Genomic DNA, 18,581 nt, shown 5'->3' with positions numbered 1-18,581 from the left:
TTGTATCTTTAACTCGACTGAAAGAATCCACAAATGTTATTGTTTCATATCAGAACAACACAAACAGTAACACCATGATGGGTTCATGCTCTGAAAATATCTGATAGTCCTGTTGTTGATTTAAACACAACTAATGAAACTCTGTAAAAGGTTTTTCTGTTTTTTCATTTATCTTTGAAAAATGTGTCATGTTGGTTTTCATGTGTGAGGCACTGAAACACTGGTGCAGTACATCATGTGAAAAGCACAGAGCAGCTAGAGATGAAACAGTCTTTTAATTTAAGGAAACTGGCACCATGTCATTGGTTTACAATTGTGTAACTAAAATATGAACATTTCAGGTGCAGATAAACCCCCAGATGTCATTTACTCTAATATTGAACTGGAAAACTTTGGAAATAAGTGTGAGTATACAAAACATATAGAATGTAGAAGAAAAGCCTGGAAAGTTTTTGAAAAGTTTAAAAATATATTAAATGTTTTTCTTTTGTGGATTCGATCATCTTCACAGGGAAGCATCATAAACCAGAGCAGAGTGCTGTTTACTCTGAGGTGAAGACGGGAGCTGCAGGTACAGTCACAACAGTCTCATTCAGTGTTTGTACTTGAACGTGTCATCACATCATTATATTGCAGGTAATTATCGGTCAACATGGAGTTTAGTTATTCACTTACTAATCAGTGTTTCAGCTTTACTGAATCACAGCATCCACAGATTCTGACCCAGACCTCAATCACAAAACACACACATGCAAAGCTGAAGTGTCACAGGCAACAAATGATTTTTACTTAGATTTCTTTCACTGTAGTTGTAAAAAGTTTAAAGTCCATATGTATTCAACATGTTTGTATCATATCTGTGCTGAACAAATGTGTCCTGAGCTCTGACGTCTCTTTTAGAGGACAGTCTGATGTATGCTGAGGTCAAACAGCCCAAAAAAGAAAAAGCCAAGAAAAACAAAGGTGAGCAAAGTCTGCCATCATCTCCACTGAATATTGTTCATCATGTTTATCTGCTCTTACAATGTAAATCTGTTTATTTTAATATTTATATTTATGTATTCACACTTTGTCAGCTATTTAAAATCTTCTTTTTTATCTTTGCATCAGTGGAGACGTCAAGTTTCCTCCTGGTTAATGATATTATTGTTTTCAATGATCTTCTCGTCATTCACAGGAACATCAAGTCCTGCAGCTGATGCAGCAGTTTATTCTGAAGTCACATCAGGAAGCTCTCTCAGTAATTCTGCTGCCATGCAGGCTGATTTATTCTTCACATTATTAAATGTCTTCAGCTCATAATATCTTTACATGTTGGAAATCACTTTGTCTTTTTGTGCTTGTCTTACAGGTCAGTGAGGAGAGCTGTAGCAGCAAAGCCAAGAAGAAGCTTTTTATGAAGCCACTCTTGCTCCTCTGCTGCCCAAATATCAGACATGCTCAGCTTTATGTGCAGTTACAATATTACATCATAATATCATATAGAGTTAGTACTCTCTTATAGCATAAAGCATACTGTGTTCTATATAGTCAGCTGTTTTTATATTCTTAAAGCTTTCTGTATATAAAACTTAACTGAATGTTTCCTGTTTCAACATCAGTGAGAACAAAGTGTGAAATATGTGATCTTTAGTAGCTGATAGCACGACTTTAAGTCAGCAGTGTTACATTAAAAAGTACTGTTATGGGCAGCAACACATACTTTTACTGTATTTGTTTAAAAATCTACATTATTTAAATAAATGATCTGATCAGTACTGTGTGAATTTGAATGTAATGAATGTATTTCTTGATTTCTTTTCTTTTTTGTTTTGGGGGTTTTTGCTTTATCTTAAACATTTTTATTCATTTTCATGCATTTATAGTTAGATTGAATCTGAATTGCTCAACTTGAATAAAAGCTTCTAAAACTGAACTATATTTTTAACATTTAAAACAGATTTGAAGGATGGGTCGGGTGTATCCTTCGTGGCCCAACCTATCCCAAAATTCATAGCGCGGCCCAGCCAATTCCAGTTTCCAAGAATGGCGGCAGCTACTTAGTTTTAATATTACTCTTATTACTCTTTCTGGGTTACAAAATAAACTTTTAAGATATTTTCAGCTGAGAATGTAGCTGTGTGCACTTCAAATATCTGCTCTGTTTATCAAGACATCACATATTGGCAAAAGTGCTCCTTTTTGTTACCCACCAGCTCGATAGCTAGCCGGGGTTTCAAGGCTCACAAGAGCCGGCGAGAACACTGAACTCCCCGGCACATCATTTTCAGATCCCTGCGGTCTTTGGCTACTCAGGTTAAACATGATCTAAGTCACTTAGATGACTTAAAAAAATATATTTTTTTGGCTTTTCTCAGTGTTTTATTTGTTCCTGAGTAAATCGGTTTGGCTGAGATTAAAGTTATAGTTTTTACACAGCTGAATAAACATCACACAAAACTGATTAAAAAGAGTGAGATGGTAGAATTTACTCCAGTGTCCTGTTATATTTTAGATAGCAAGGAGCAGACGGCTGAGTTTATTATTAAACTTTACTGAGACAATCTGCAAATTTCATTAAAGTTTAATAAACTATCATCTAGTCTTTATTTTTAGTTAGCACATATCTTAAACACGTAATGCTGTAAGCTAATGATAGTTATATAAGAGCAGATGCTGCTGGTGCAATAAGCTGCACGTTTTACGATCCAATGGATGCATGATCTGATTAGTCAACTATCAAAATAAGCATTTGTGGCAGCCTTAGTCTGAAGTCATAAAACAAGAATTGTGTATATTTTTTGATGGGTGTATTTTAAAACTGGAAACATGACGATAGAGAACAACCTCTTTGTTCTTCTGAGTGGTCTGTCGTCCTTACACGTGTGTAACAAACTGTTTATTCTGCTGTTTGTCTTTTTATCAGAGGAAACTGAAACATCTCATGATTTCTGGCTGTGCCTGTGGGTTGAGCCACAAATCTTCTGTTCAGCAGATTTGATGTTTTCAGCAAACTTCACACAGCAGAGGAAACAAGGAATTCAAAGAGCACCGTGGGAATTTCATAAGCAGCTGTTTTCCTGATTGTTGATTTGTGATTTGCTCATTTAGTGCTTCTGTGTTCAGTTTGTTTGCTACCTGATGTGTTACTACAATATTTTAAGTTATTTATTGCAAGTATTCATTATCAAAAATACATTAAGTCATCGTTTAAGGACGTTTTGTGTAGTACTTTAGTACAAAATATAATCACTGGGTTGTGTTTGGAGTTGGTTGCCAACAGAGGGAGTCATTTTATTATGACTTCATCTGCTTGGCTGGATGTTAAATATTAGAAGATAAAAGTTGAAGACTTTGACTTCAGAGTCTATTATTTGCCATGTCATGTTGCAATAAATAAATACAATACACACAGTTTTCTGTGTCTATAAAAAACAAAGTGTGATGAGCCTTAAAAGTGAAAGAGGATGAATTATTTCTTCTGAGCAGCCTTCAGTGCTTTTGTCACTTGGTGGAAATGATTTTAGTATCACACTCTGTGTTAGTTAGTACACTTTTGCAACATATGTATTTTGTTTGTATGCTTTTATTTTGAAAAGTAGTTTTGTTACTTCCTAACCTCATCCTCTGAACGCAATGAGGTAAACTTAAACTTAGAGCAAAGAGGACATAAAGGAAGTCGCGGCAGGAGGCCGTGGAGCTGTTTCTTTGGAACCAGTGTCAGACCTGGAGGAGGAGCCAGACCCAGTAACAGGTGATATACAACTGATAGACGACAGAGTATATCTTTACCATATTATTCTGATTTATTTTACGGCTGTTGTCACTTCATGCATAGTATTCTCTTTCATTGCTAGTTTGCTCTGTGTGATTTTATTTTTCATTGCATGGCTTGTTTTTATTGTTTTATTTAGGAAGAGTTCATCTTTTAGTTGGCTTTAAAATACAGGAATTAACTGTAAATAAATAGAATTTTATTAACTACTGCTCTGTATGCCTTTACTGCTACCCCTTTAAGCTGCTCTAGTCTTCTGTATCTCTTTTTACACCTACATGTGTGTAAATGACTGTTGGTGGTTACTTTCTATCCTCTCAGAGGCTTTTTTTTATCCACTGAAAGGCCTCGTGGTTTGTGACCACCTAGAAAAGAGGAAATGCAGCCTGTGGTTTCAGCCTGAAGTCTTCTGTGTTACAGATATGCTGTTTTATGTTATCAGCTCATAGCAGAGAATTAACAGGGAATTCACACAAAGGTCACAGTGGGAATTTCACTTTGTTCTCTGTGTGCATGACACATGTTTATATTTGCTCCCTGTACCCGAATAACAGTAATAATTTTCTCTGGTACATTTAAGTATGGATGACAGTGTGTGACAGCAGATTAAAAATGGTGTCACTGCAGTGATGACACATACTAAACTAAAGGGAAAAAATGACGTGCTGTGAAACCATGAAAATAAATTTCTCACACTGCCTTCATACAGCTGCCTTCAACTGTCACCACAAAACAGGCGTTTCAAAACTTTTGCTCCAGGTTTTTGGTATTTTTAGGTTCATCTCAAAGTATCACGTCTACCCTGTGAATGTTAATAACTGTTAATAAGTTCACTACATCACCACCATCACTCCTATTAATGGAGCCCACTCATCCCCAGACTCTGAATCCTCTATGGAAGGCTTTTCAATCAGATCTTTGAAGTATTCCTTCTACTGCTTACAATATCCTTGGTTGACATCAGTGCTCCAGGTGTACTATAAACTTTTTACTCTCCTACCACAACTGAGTTTTAGTTTCAGCTGCAGCCAGGGTTGCAGTATGCTTGGCCTGCCTGTACCTGTTAGCCTCCTCCAAGGTGCCACAAGCTAATAAAGCCTGAGAGTTTGACGTCTTCAACTTGATGGCTGTCTTTACCTCTCAAGTCTACCATCTGGAATACCACCACGACAGGCACCAACAACCTTGCAGCAGCAGCTCTGTGCAGCTGCCTCAGTAATAGAGCAGAAGAACACGATGCAGTCAGATCCCCAGCCTCCTTCAGAATCCTGATCCAACTCACCACCAGGTGGCGATCATCTCAGCTTCTTGCTTCATCTGAGAGTCCAGAACATAGGGCTGCAGATCTGATCATATGATTACAAAAGTGATCATCCTTCGATCTAGGGTGTCCTGGTGACATGTGCTCCTCAGGATCAAAGTTGGTGTTCATTATGGTCAAACTGTGATTAGCACATTAGTCTAATAACAAAACATCGGACAGGTTCAGCTGATGCAGAAGGTGAGATGATTCTCACATTATGGACATGTGGCAAAAAGCAAAAAGCTGGTCCGGTGCTGATTTTTGCTGTCAGCTGTTACCCGTTTAGCTCTGGGGCAATGATGCATCAGCTTCATGTATCCTTGAAGTCAACCCACCATGTGTCATTACACAAGGGAGGCACTTAAAGTCGAGCAAGGTGGACCAGAGAATAGGGCTGTACCTGACTTACTTCTACTTAAAAAAAACCAATATTTATTTATTTATTTTTGTTTTGCTTTATTTTCTTTCTGATACAGCTTACCGTGGTTGTGCCAAGTAGATTTCATCACAAAGTTTTGAAGACATCCCACAATCAGAGCATTTGGGTGTTCATAAGGCTTACAGTTATATTCAGAACTATTTCCTTTGGCCTTGACTGAAGAAAGATGTATCTGATAACATTACAACATGTCACATGTGTCAACCAGGCTAAAAAGCTGTCTCCTATTCCAGGGATTTAAACGTTGTTGTCACGATGCAGACTCAGGCGCAGACCAGGGAAGGGAAAGGTCTGGGAAAGAGCTGCACAAAAAATCTTCAGTAAGAGATGAACTGACGGAAACAACTCACAGATTCCGATTTTCAGGCTACTGAGCAACTGACGCTGATAGCTCAACGATCCAGCGACGAGTAGCACAGTGCTGCCTATTTAAGTAGGGCTCGGGATTACGAAGATAGGCAGCAGGTGTGGAAATGGCAGGTGCGTGGACCAGGGGCAGGAGCCTGTAATGTGCACCCCCTCTGGTAGGAGAGAGAGAGAGAGAGAGAGCAAAACAACAAAAACACATGTTGCCTAATACGTATCAGCTGGTGAGGCACAGGGACCATGACAGTTCTGCTGTCCATGTGCCCATTTCCACAGTGTGGAAAGAATGATGGTTTTTTGAAAAAGGGAAATGTGTAAAAAAAACCCTTTCATGTTCCACCTGTGCTGCTCCATCTGCTGCTCTGTGAGTTCCACCTGTTGACATTCTTTTGGGAACTCTGCCATTGATCAGTATCCATTGCTGCCAACTACGTAGAGGCTTATGTAGTTCCTGGGGTTGGTTGGGTTCTGTCATCATGAAGTTCATTAAAAAATGTTTCATGAATATTTGCTCTGACTGAACTTTTGAAGGCTGGACCAGTGTGAAGTTTGTCTCATTTTAAGCTTTAGATGATAAAACTTTCCTGTTCTATTCTGTTTTCTCTTCTGGTCCTAGAAGCACAATATTTGAAAGTGGAATCAGCTCTGTTTCACCAAACTTGTGATACTTGTATTTTCAAACTGAACTTCAGCCCACCTGTGTTACCTTCATGGCCCACGAGGGGGCCCTGACCCACACTTTGGGAATTACTGGAGCTGACAAGGTGGTAACTCAGAATACAGTAGTTTATTTGTAAAACATGTATGAAAATAACATGTTTGTCAGAATCAGTGGTGTGAAGCATGTGTGGCAGAGCTGAGAGAGATTCTCTGTTTGTTTCGATACAATGTGATGGTAAAATAATGTTTGCCTGCTGGCTTTCACAGAGGTGTTATATCTGTCACTGTGAGTCAGCACTGAGCTGCCGAGCTCGCTTCAGTAACACAATGATGACTTAACTATCTTTTTCTTCTGCTGCAGAATTAAAATGAGGAAGAACAATTTAAGCTAAATATGCGTGTTGCCTTCCAGAAAACATGTTTTATCTCTGACAGCTGGCAGCAGAGAGAGCAAAATGCAAAGGTTTAAAAACTCAGTTTTTTGTCTTTGCTGGTTGTCATCTCTTGTAGGAATGAATTGTTATTGATTATCCACTTCCTCTTTCCTCTCTCAGTTATGTTAAAAGCATCTTGCTAACTATGTAATATGTTATGTATGTCTATGTATGTCATATATGTGGGCATATGGCAGCACGGTGGTTAGCACTGTTGCCTCACAGTAAGAAGATCCTGACTTCAATTCCACCATCAGGCCGGGGTCTTTCTGTGTGGAGTTTGCATGTTTTCCCCATGTTTGCGTGGGCTCTCCTCGGGTTCTCCGGCTTCCTCCCACAGTCTAAAGACATGCGTTCTGTGGGGATAGGTTGATTGAAAAATCTAAATTGCCCATTTAGATTGTGAATGTGCGACTGGTTGTCTGTCCCTGTGTGTTACCCCTGCAACAGACTGGTGACCTGTTCAGGGTGTTCCCCACCTGGGATAGGCTCCAGTACCCCCAGCGACCCTGAAAAGGATAAGCGGAAGCGAATGGATGGACACATGTATTTAGTTACCAAGTATATTTTAGATTGTACAAGATGTGCATTCAGATTATTTTTTTAAAGTTTCACAGTGTGATATTATATATATGGCCAAAAGTATTCACTCACATCCAGATCACTGAATTCAGCTGTTCCAGCTTCTTAAATTCTAAAACCAAATGGTGGAGTCCTGGGTATTTACACCCTAATGCAGGTTGTTGCTTAACAGGGTCGTTGGCCCACTATTAATCATGTGACTCAAGTTGTGAAAAAAGGCGTGGATCACTATCGCCAGAGGTTTTGGGTAAACCATAAAATTGTGTGACCTTGCCTCAGAATTTCATGTGAGCTATCGTCACCTAATGCAAGATGTGCCTGGGCATATGGGAAAGGGATCTCAAAACTAGATTGTAGGTGGCAGATGGTTGGTGTCATAAGCCATCCTCTCTGTTCAAAGATGGTCGTTCACAGTGACATAGATGTCCTGTTTCAAACGATCTGTCTCTTCTGTCCAAAATGTGAAGATTGGCGTCCTCATTGGCATCGTTCATCTGACCTTGAAGTGAACTACTTTTGGTATCAGAGGCTATGTCTACACTTCGACCTGTTGTTATTTCTGTCTGCTATTTATTTACTTTCTGGCTCTTTGAAAGGTCGCGCCAAAATGGACTAACATTCATCGTTTTAAAAAGTCTCAGTTTACGCCGACCACACTGTGCCGCGAAAACTGCGTGTTTCAAATTTATCCACTTTGGAGAGCGTTTTCAATTTTCCTTGATTGAAAAGGCCGTCTCAGTGTGGACGGAAGGCCAAAAGTGAGAGAAAAAGTTGTTTTTGTGTTCCATCCCCATCCAGGAGAGCATCCTTGACGGCGTTTTCAGTCAAGGTCAGCTGAGCTTTTTGAAAACGCTCTCCAAAGCGGATACATTTAAAAATGTCGTTTTCACGACGCAGTGTGGTAGCTTTTATTCAAATTCTTTAATTCTCACTTGCTCTTGCAACTTTGTACTTTTGTGTTACTCGCAGCAACAACTCCACCTCATTGTTAGTCCATTTAAAAAACTCTGTGCTTTTCCTCTGTGCTGGGCCTCAGTTTGCCGCGGCGTTTCAAAGAGCTGGAAAGTAAATAAGTGGGAGACAGAAATGTCTTGCTTTTCACGCATGCGCAGTACTGGAACGTAAGTGTTTTTGGCCGTTTCAATGTAGATGAACAACTCAGTGAAAACGCATGAAAACAATAGTGTGGACGTGGAGCGTTTTCAGACAAAAACGCCGTTTTTAAATTTATCCAGGCTAGTGTGGACGTAGCCTTAGTGTGGACATGGCCAAAGTGAATTTACTGTCTGCTCACTGCTCTAGTGAGTATGTGGCAGCTATTACACCTCTTTATGTGTAAACGGGGAACAGGAAGTTCAGTCAAATAAAACTGTTTAACACAATAAAGCAATGCATGCTTGTTGCTGTGCTTTGTATAATTGCTCAGTATGCATCATTCACTCAAGTTACTGCTGCTACAGGACTTAAAACCAAAGTTAAACATCAACTTTAAAAATAAATAAACTTTAATTAATGTAACAGTGCTGGAGCCATTAGGATGGCTGTAGCTGAGGAGGCAGAGCAGCTAGAATCTTCTTATAATCAGAAGGGTTGAGGTTCACTTCCTTCAAGTCAGAACAACTTTGAGTTTAGTAACAGAACAGGTTTGAATAGAAAACAAAAATGGAACCACACAAGAAGCAAGCTGATCTGTTCTGAATATACAGGAACTGCTGCAGTCGAAGCTACAACTGCTGTTTGAGCTCAGTGTGAAAAGGAAGGAAGCAGAAAGAGTCAGAAGAAGAAGTTACACTCGTATCTATATAAATAACAACATCTCTTTCTTCTGCTTAATTTTTAGTACAAAGTAAAACAGTTAAAGCAGCAGAGCTGGATGTGAGGATGAGGCGCTCTTTGCTCTGCGTGCTGGAGTTATTCTGTAAGTACATCACTGACTTTCTCTGTTTGCATGTTACTGATTAAAGAAACTATTTAAATATCACGAGGAGGTGAAAAGGTTTGTCTAAGAATGTGATTGGTGCTGACTTGGCTTGTTTTAACACTGTGTGGGATACACTGCTGTTTTACATTTAAAGTCTATACTTTATGAGCTCAGAAACTGATTTGAGGATGAACATCAACTGAAAATGCACATTTTTCAAAGAGTTGGATGATGTTTCAATCTTGATTTCAGGGCTCAGCACACTCTTCTATGGAAATGCTGAAGGTAAGATTTTGCTCTTTTTTCTTTTCTTCCTGTTTATAAAATCTGAACAGTATCGATCTGTATCTGTCATGATCCTGGATTTTGGACCAAGCATTTCAGTTTTGGACTCTCAGCGATTGTTTGATGTTCTCTGTTTCACTTGGTTTGTTGTAGTTTTTCAGTTTTTAGTTGTTCTAATATTAAAATTTTTCTTAGTTTATGTTTTCATTCATATTCTGTGTGTATAGTTATCTTTTCAGTTATTCTTCAAGCTTGTTTCCCATCCTGCTGTGTTCCCTGAGTCTAGTCTGTGTTTCTCTTAGATCTCCTGTGCTTAGTCAGACTTGTCTTCATGTTTGTTTACTCTTTGTCTGGGTCAAGTTTGTGTCTTAGTCTCTGCTTCAGTGTTTATGCTTCCTGTTTTATTTTGACAGTCCCTTGTCCCATGTCTTGTTTTCAGGTGTTTCTTCACTTTGTCTTGTCTCCCTGATTTAGTTCCCTGATTACTACATGTTAGAGCCAATCTAAAGAAAATATTAGTTTAGTTTAGTTTAATGTGTTGGGTAAGAAAACATTAGATCACATGTGTGGTAGCAGGTTAGAATGAGCCAGGACGGCAATGGAAATGTGGACTGAAGCAGCAAATCGTTTTTTGACCGTGACATCGTTTGTTTGTATGTACGAGTCAGAAATAAATCTGGACATCTCACATTAAGAAGTGGAAAAATTATGTTTTCAAAGCTTGGGAGAGAAATTCGCCACTACACTACATGTGTGTACTTCAGCCTTTGTCGTGATTTGTCTCATAGGTATTTTCCCTGTTTGTTCTGTATTTCTTGGTTAGTATCCGAGTTTTTTGCACTCAGCCCTCTCTGGGTTTTCGGTTTTCATGTGAAGTTTCATCAGTAAAGCTGTTTTGAGTTTAGTTCTGCTTCCACTGAACTAACTGTGGTTAGAAATGGCTGTTATTCTAAAACAATTCATGATTTATTTTATTTTTTTTTGGTAAAACTCATTGAGTAAAAGCTTAAAGTCTGCACTTCAGTCACATTAATTATTTGATTTACTGTGGTGGTGAACAGATGCAGAACTACAAATCTAGTAAAACATAATGGCCTTTTTAAAATTCTCACTAAACCTGCAGTGACAATAGTTCTCTTGTTTTGGGGGGATTTTTATTTTTTTTTTGTATTTCTAACTTACAGTACAGGACAAGCCCGTACTAACAGAAGACAGTACAACCGTACCAGCAGGGGACAGTGTGACACTGACCTGTGATGTGAAGGACTCTGCTGACTTAAAATATGAGTGGTTCAGACAAACGTCATCTGAAGAAAAGTCCATAATAACTGGTGAATCGGGCAGAACGATCTCTGTGTCTGAAGGAGGCACGTACACCTGCAGGGCTGAAGGGAAAAATATCATCATTACAGAAAGTGACTCAGTCACAATTCAGAAAACTGGTGAGTTTAAACATTTCACTTGAACTAAAACATTTTTTCTGTTATTATTATTATTGTTTTTGTTGTTGTATTTGAGGTATTTTTAAAGACAAATCAGCATTTATTCACATAATTATGATAAAACCTGCTGCTGGAAACAACTTTTTGCATTATCTTTTTTTTGTTCCCTGTTTTGTTGTTGTTGTTTCTTTTTTTAACAATATTTGTTGAACAGTCTTGGCTGCTGTGAAACTGCAGCCCATGTGAGTTTATCTACAATTCAAACTGAAGTTTCCTGTTTTCATTTATACGTCTGTTTAAACAGGACATCAAGAAACAATTATCTTCCCACCAACAGTTAAAACCCTCTAAAAACTCTAACAATGATCCAGCTGTTTCCAGGCAGCTTACTATTTTATATTTGGTGTTTTTGGCCAATTGTTTGTTGTTGTTGTTTATTAAAATCTTTGTAAAATCAGTAACCTGAAAGTTGCAAGACCCTTTACCCTTTGTTTTATTAAAGCTATCAAACCACATTTCACAGTGAGCAGGTGGAGCAAAGAAAAAAGATCATTCAGGTTCATATTTTTATGAAAGAAATTGTTTTGTTTTTCAGTTTGGTTTTGACTGTTGGAAAATACATTTGTTGACATCTTTTACAACACTGAGACTTTGTATTTTGAGAGTTTAACAGAGTTGTTATGAAACGACAGATAAATGAGCACGCAATAAAAAAGATCATTCATGTAAACTAAGGTTGGGCGAGTATTTATCGAGCATCGACGACAGGCTGAGGCTGACACTGGTCGTTTTTACAAGAGCGATTTATTTATCTGCCCATGAGTAAGTTTGCTAATAATGTTGGTTAAAGCTAAGAGAAGCAGTCAACAGGAGAAAAAAATAACAGGGCTGTTTTAACAGCAGCATCTTCCAGCTGCAAGCAAATGCACTCTCGTCAGTGTGCCCAAATGCAGCAGCCACTTTGTATTTTTTTGGCAACTAGTTCCTCCATGTTTAGATTTCTTCTGTGTTCTAAATGCACAAATCAGTCCGTGCATGATTAATTGCTCAGCCCATCAAAAAGTCACCTGTGTGTATTTATCGCTTATTGTTACTTACTGGACTGATGAATGTTGTTTGGAAAAATATATGGCTGAAAAAGCAGTTAAATAAATTTCCCCTTTTTTTCTTCATTCTCATCAAACATGCATTGACATTAATTTTATTGGTTTGTCGTATGTCCGACTTACAGTACAGGACAAGCCCGTACTAACAGCAGACAGTACAACTATACCAGCAGGGGGCAGTGTGACACTGACCTGTGATGTGAAGGAATCTGCTGACTTAAAATATGAGTGGTTCAGACAAACGTCATCTGAAGAAAAGTCCATAATAACTGATGAATCAGGCAGAACGATCTCTGTGTCTGAAGGAGGCACGTACACCTGCAGGGCTGAAGGGAAAATTATCATCATTACAGAAAGTGACTCAGTCACAGTTCAGAAAACTGGTGAGTTTAAACATTTCACTTGAACTAAAAAAAAATTCTGTTATTATTATTATTGTTTTTGTTGTATTTGAGGTATTTTTAAAGACAAATCAGCATTTATTCACATAATTATGATAAAACCTGCTGCTGGAAACAACTTGTTGTATTATCTTTTTTTTGTTCCCTGTTTTGTTTTTGTTGTTTCTTTTTTTAACAATATTTGTTGAACAGTCTTAGCTGCTGTGAAACTGCAGCCCATGTGAGTTTATCTACAATTCAAACTGAAGTTTCCTGTTTTCATTTATACGTCTGTTTAAACAGAACATCAGGAAACAATTATCTTAATTAATTTCAATTAAGACCCTCTAAAACCTCTAACAATGATCCAGCTGTTTCCAGGCAGCTTACTATTTTATATTTGGTGTTTTTGGCCAATTGTTTGTTGTTGTTGTTTATTAAAATTTTTGTAAAATCAGTAACCTGAAAGTTGCAAGACCCTTTACCCTTTGTTTTATTAAAGCTATCAAACCACATTTCACAGTGAGCAGGTGGAGCAAAGAAAAAAGATCATTCATGTAAACTAAGTGTCAACAAATGCTTTAAATATGTTTTATGCTCGTTTTAGTTCTTCTGATTTTAGCGAGGATATTTTGGAACTGAAACGGAAACTGAGAGATACTCAGCACTTTATTATTGAACTCAGCGATGTTAAAAAGGCCTTTCATACAGTCAATGTGAACAAGAGCCAGGGTCCTGATAATATTAGTGGCCGCCTAATTAAATCTTGTGCTGATGAACTCAGTCCTATATTTCAGGTTATTTTTAACAAATCCTTGCAAACACAACATGTGCCCTCTCTTTGGAAAGAAGCAGTCGTGGTTCCTGTCCCTAAATCTAGTCGTCCAAAAATTCTAAACGACTTCAGGCCTGTTGCCCTCACTTCAGTTGTAATGAAAGTCTTTGAAAAAATCATCAGAAATGTGATTATGAAAGAGACTGAAGGTCAGCTGGATCCAATGCAGTTTGCATATAGGCCCAACAGAGGAGTGGAGGACGCACTTTTGACTTTACTAAATCTAATTCTTAAACATGTAGAGAGTAAAGGGACTTTTGCAAGACTTCTTTTCATTGATTTTTCTTCGGCTTTTAATACAATACAGCCCCATATTTTAATTAAAAGACTTTTAGAACAGTTTGAAATCAGGAAAAACCTGGTGGGCTGGATTTTAGATTTTCTAACTGACAGGTCACAAAGAGTGAGAATAAATGGGGTTCTGTCTGACCCAGTGTTCTCCTCAAGGGTGCGTTCTATCGCCCTTATTATTCACTCTCTATACAAATATGTGTCAGGGCAGACATGAAAACAGGGTCATTATTAAATATGCAGATGACTCTGTTATTGTCAGCTTACTGAAAGAGGGTGAAATTAACCACGGTCCAGTCATTGATGACTTTGTTCAGTGTGTGAGGAGTCTTATCTCCAGCTGAACATATCTAAAACAAAAGATATGGTGATTGATTTTAGGAAACAACAAAATGGGCACAGAGTCACTTTAATTAAAGGTCAGAAAATAGAGCAAGTACAATCATATAAATATCTTGGGACCATAATAAATGAAAAACTGAACTTTGATCAAAATTGCAAATCAGTTTGTAAAAAGGGTCACCAGCACCTTTATTGCCTTAGGAAACTTGTTCATTTCCACATTGACCAAAAAAATTTAACTTTGTTTTATCGTTCTTTTATTGAGTCAGTTTTATCCTTTTGTTTGGTGGCATGGTTTGGTCAGACCTCTGTCACAGAGAAAAACTCTCTAAATCAGATAGTGAGATGGTCCAGTCGTCTGATAGGTGAGCCACAGTCTTGTTTAGCCTCCCTGTACTCTAAGTGTAGCCGCTATGACTGGTGGACCTACATCTTCACCACCACGTCTGTATGTACAAGCAGAAAGGGGAGTGAGCGGATCAGCGCTCAGAAACTAAGCTGGCTTCAAACACCATTTATTTCCATAAAAAAAAAAAAAAAAAAAAAAAAGCCAGAGTCACAAATACAAGATAAAATTCCCCGTATACAATAAAAATAGTGTTGCAACCTGCTAAAAACCCTGCCGGCAGAAATAACTATACACTATTAAAACAAGGCTAAAACATGTTTTCAATATACTAAAATTACCCTCCCATAGTCCCATAATTCCACAGTCCAGCCACACATGGGCGAGTGGTCCTTATATAAAAGGAGACAGGAGAGGAACTTCTCTTCCAGTATGATAAAACTCGTCAGCAGTAGACCAGGGAGGAGGCTCCTATCACAGACCTGTCTCCTCCTGACAGCGCGTCGCCGCACAGTCCCGCCCCACTCCACACCTGAACACGGCATCCCTCGTCTCACCGTCAGATGCAGGCAGAAGGGCATCCCTGCCCTGTTGTGAATTGCGGCCATCGCCACCCACTTTTGCTGTTCCTGCCGTTGGGACTGGATCGCCGAACGACTCGCGGCACCCCACAGTCAGGCAGCAGTTCCTTCCACACACGTGCAGGCTTGCACGCGTTCCTTTTTCTCCTGCTCACCTTTCGTGCGTCACTCCTCTTTTTGTCTCTGCGCTCGCTATCCCCTTTAACAGGTCAACCTGGCGGCTGATAGGCCACCTTGGGGAACGCCCCCACCTCACAGGTGCCTACAATTGTCTGTTTAGTCCACAGTGGATTAAAGGAACATGGTACAACATTAACACACATAATATAAATATGAGGATAAAACCATGCCGTATAAATATAAATAAACAAACATGCAATATAAATATCACAATAAAATCATGCAAATAAAATCAACACTATGTACCAATACACAGATTGATAAAACATAAAAACACAAATTTCCACTGTGTGACATAAGCAGGTACAGAGGATGGCTTTATCAATCCTTAAAAATGGTTCCCATCCTCTAAGGGGTGAATTTCAGCTTCCTCCCTCAGGACGGAGGTTTCTATTTCCGAGATGCAGGACAAAGCGTTATAAAAATAGCTTTGTCCCCGTTGCTGTCACTGAATTAAATAAGAACTGTTTTTGATTCGAAATATTAAAGTATGTGTCACAGTGAGTTTTATATATTTACTAGGTATGTGTGTTTTTAAAGGGATGTCAAATGCTGTCATTTTTCTGTAAAGCAAATTTACCTTGCCTTTGGGTATAAATAAAGTTACCTTACCTTACGGTTCTGGGTCCGTTGGACCCAGTATTTTGAGTTTATCATGCTTGGTTTATTTTTGCATTATGGATTGTTTTCTGATGTTCTGGTGCTTTGTTTATTATTATCATTATGGATCTGTTTCTGTTATTCTTGGTGAGGGATCAGTTCTTAGGTTTTGGGTTCTCATGTGTATTGCAGTTTCTGTTCAGTGTCTAGTCTGTCTCTCAGTGTCATGTCTGCATCTGGTTTAGTACTTCTTGTTTCCTGTCTTATTGTGAAAGTCTTTGTCTTATGTTAGTGTGTGCAGCTTAGCTCCCCCGTCTCGTTAGCCCTGATCTCCCCCAGCTGTGTCTCCCTTCTGTGGCCCATTCCCTCATTACTACCCTGTGTATTTAAGCCCTGTGTTTTCCCATGCTCGGTGTTGCGTCGTACCCTCAGATTATGCCTGTGTGTTCCTGTTCTCCGGTTTCAGTGGTCACTTCATGTTTTGTTTTCGTACCAGCAATAAAGCTGAGGTTTTTGGGTTTCACGTTAGTGTCTGAGTTCTGCGTTTGGATCCTCCTCTCCGCCTGCGCGCACACAGAACCCTGACACTAAGGTTGGGCGAGTATTTATCGACCATCGACGACAGGCTGAGGCTGACACTGGTCGTTTTTACAAGAGCGATTTATTTATCTGCCCATGAGTAAGTTTGCTAATAATGTTGGTTAAAGCTAAGAGAAGCAGTCAACAGGAGAAAAAACTAACAGGGCTGTTTTAACAGCATCTTCTTCCAGCTGCAAGCAAATGCACTCTCGTCAGAGTGCCCAAATGCAGCAGCCACTTTGTATTTTTTTGGCAACTAGTTCCTCCATGTTTAGACTTCTTCTGTGTTCTAAATGCACAAATCAGTCCGTGCATGATTAATTGCTCAGCCCATCAAAAAGTCACCTGTGTGTATTTATCGCCTATTGTTACTTACTGGACTGATGAATGTTGGTTGAAAAAATATATGGCCGAAAAAGCCATTAAATAAATTTCCCCCTTTTTTTTTTTTTCCGTCATTCTCCTCAAACATGCATTGACATTAATTTTCTTGGTTTGTCGTATGTCCGACTTGCAGTACATGACAAGCCCGTACTAACAGCAGACAGTACAACTATACCAGCAGGGGGCAGTGTGACACTGACCTGTGATGTGAAGGAATCTGCTGACTTAAAATATGAGTGGTTCAGACAAACGTCATCTGAAGAAAAGTCCATAATAACTGATGAATCAGGCAGAACGATCTCTGTGTCTGAAGGAGGCACGTACACCTGCAGGGCTGAAGGGAAAATTATCATCATTACAGAAAGTGACTCAGTCACGGTTCAGAAAACTGGTGAGTTTGAACATTTCACTTGAACTAAAAAAAAAAAATTCTGTTATTATTATTATTATTATTATTATTGTTTTTGTTGTATTTGAGGTATTTTTAAAGACAAATCAGCATTTATTCACATAATTATGATAAAACCTGCTGCTGGAAACAACTTTTTGTATTATCTTTTTTTTGTTCCCTGTTTTGTTGTTGTTGTTTCTTTTTTTAACAATATTTGTTTGTTGAACAGTTTTGGCTGCTGTGAAGCTGCAGCACAGCTGGTCTCAGATATTCACTGGTGAGACAATCACTCTCAGATGTGAGATTCAGGGAGGTGAAGGAAAGGTGTGGAAATATGAATGGACAGCACCCAACACAAACAGCCCTCCAACATCCAGTGAATACAGGATCAGCAGAGTTTCAGTGTCCCACAGTGGAGACTACAGATGTCGGGGTAGCAGTGACTATCTCTTAACAGGATGGAGTGATGCCTTCAGACTGACAGTTTCATGTGAGTTGGACCATGATTCATGCTGACATTTCATGTTTACATCTGTCTACTACTCTTTGGTGTTCATTCAAAACTGAACTGGTATTTGAAGTTTGAATATTTATTCTGTTGTTAATTAATTCATTTTGTTATTGTTATTTTCCCCGAAGTAAATGATAACATGATGTATGTTTTCCTGTAACTTCAACAGCAAGTAAACCCAGAGCCACACTGACAGCACAAAGTTCAGTCATACCAGCAGGGGGCAGTGTGACACTGAGCTGCTCTGTGGAGGGCTCTGCTGGCTGGAAGTTTGACTGGTTCAGACGTGATTCAGTCTCTTCTAAAGCTCAGCTCATGAGAGGAAATGAAGCAAACAGAGTTATTAGTGTCTCACAAGGAGGTCTGTACCACTGCAGAGGAGGGAGAGGAGATCCAGTTTACTACACAGAGGACAGCAGTGTCGTCACACTTAAAGAAACTCGTGAGTTTAAGCACCCCATTTAGAGTAAAAAATAAAGTCTAAAGTTTAAAATCCAGACTCATTATGAGATAGTTCCGTCTTATTATTATCATGATTGCAGATTTTTAATGCAAAATAATTATTTTTAAAATAAAATACTTAAAAATCTCTGTTACTGAAAACCAATCAAGTGTCCTGCAGAGTAATCAGCGATGATAATGATGTTATTGATCTGAACAGGAAATTTTATATAACTCTCAAGGCTGCAACAGCAGTAGTGTGGAAGGTGAGAGAAAGGACCGAAGAGCAGGCACTGAAAATGACTTATTGGGAGAGAGCTGTATTTACAGTCGTGAGATACAAACAGAAGCAGTGCCGGGACAAAAGAAATGCCTAAACTGGGAAAACTAAAAATCATACAAAATGGCCTGCATGTGTATAGCACTTT

The 18,581-nt window shown here is 38.8% G+C and overlaps 2 long non-coding RNA genes across 2 annotated transcripts; both read left to right on the top strand.

Moving 5' to 3' along the window:
• Window positions 1-458: 458 nt before the first annotated feature.
• LOC143414711 (uncharacterized) lies at window positions 459-1,712 on the top strand. Its single transcript, XR_013095398.1, has 4 exons — window positions 459-571; window positions 901-963; window positions 1,178-1,240; window positions 1,352-1,712. It is a non-coding gene; the product is annotated as an uncharacterized LOC143414711 (long non-coding RNA).
• A 9,388-nt stretch (window positions 1,713-11,100) lies between these two features.
• On the top strand, window positions 11,101-17,685 carry LOC143416962 (uncharacterized). Its single transcript, XR_013097202.1, has 4 exons — window positions 11,101-11,186; window positions 12,418-12,675; window positions 16,944-17,201; window positions 17,431-17,685. It is a non-coding gene; the product is annotated as an uncharacterized LOC143416962 (long non-coding RNA).
• The last annotated feature ends 896 nt before the right edge of the window (window positions 17,686-18,581 follow it).

This window comes from Maylandia zebra, linkage group LG3, assembly GCF_041146795.1.
Source record: "Maylandia zebra isolate NMK-2024a linkage group LG3, Mzebra_GT3a, whole genome shotgun sequence".
NCBI classification, from domain to species: Eukaryota; Metazoa; Chordata; class Actinopteri; order Cichliformes; family Cichlidae; genus Maylandia; species Maylandia zebra.
This window is presented reverse-complemented; position numbering and strand designations above follow the sequence as displayed.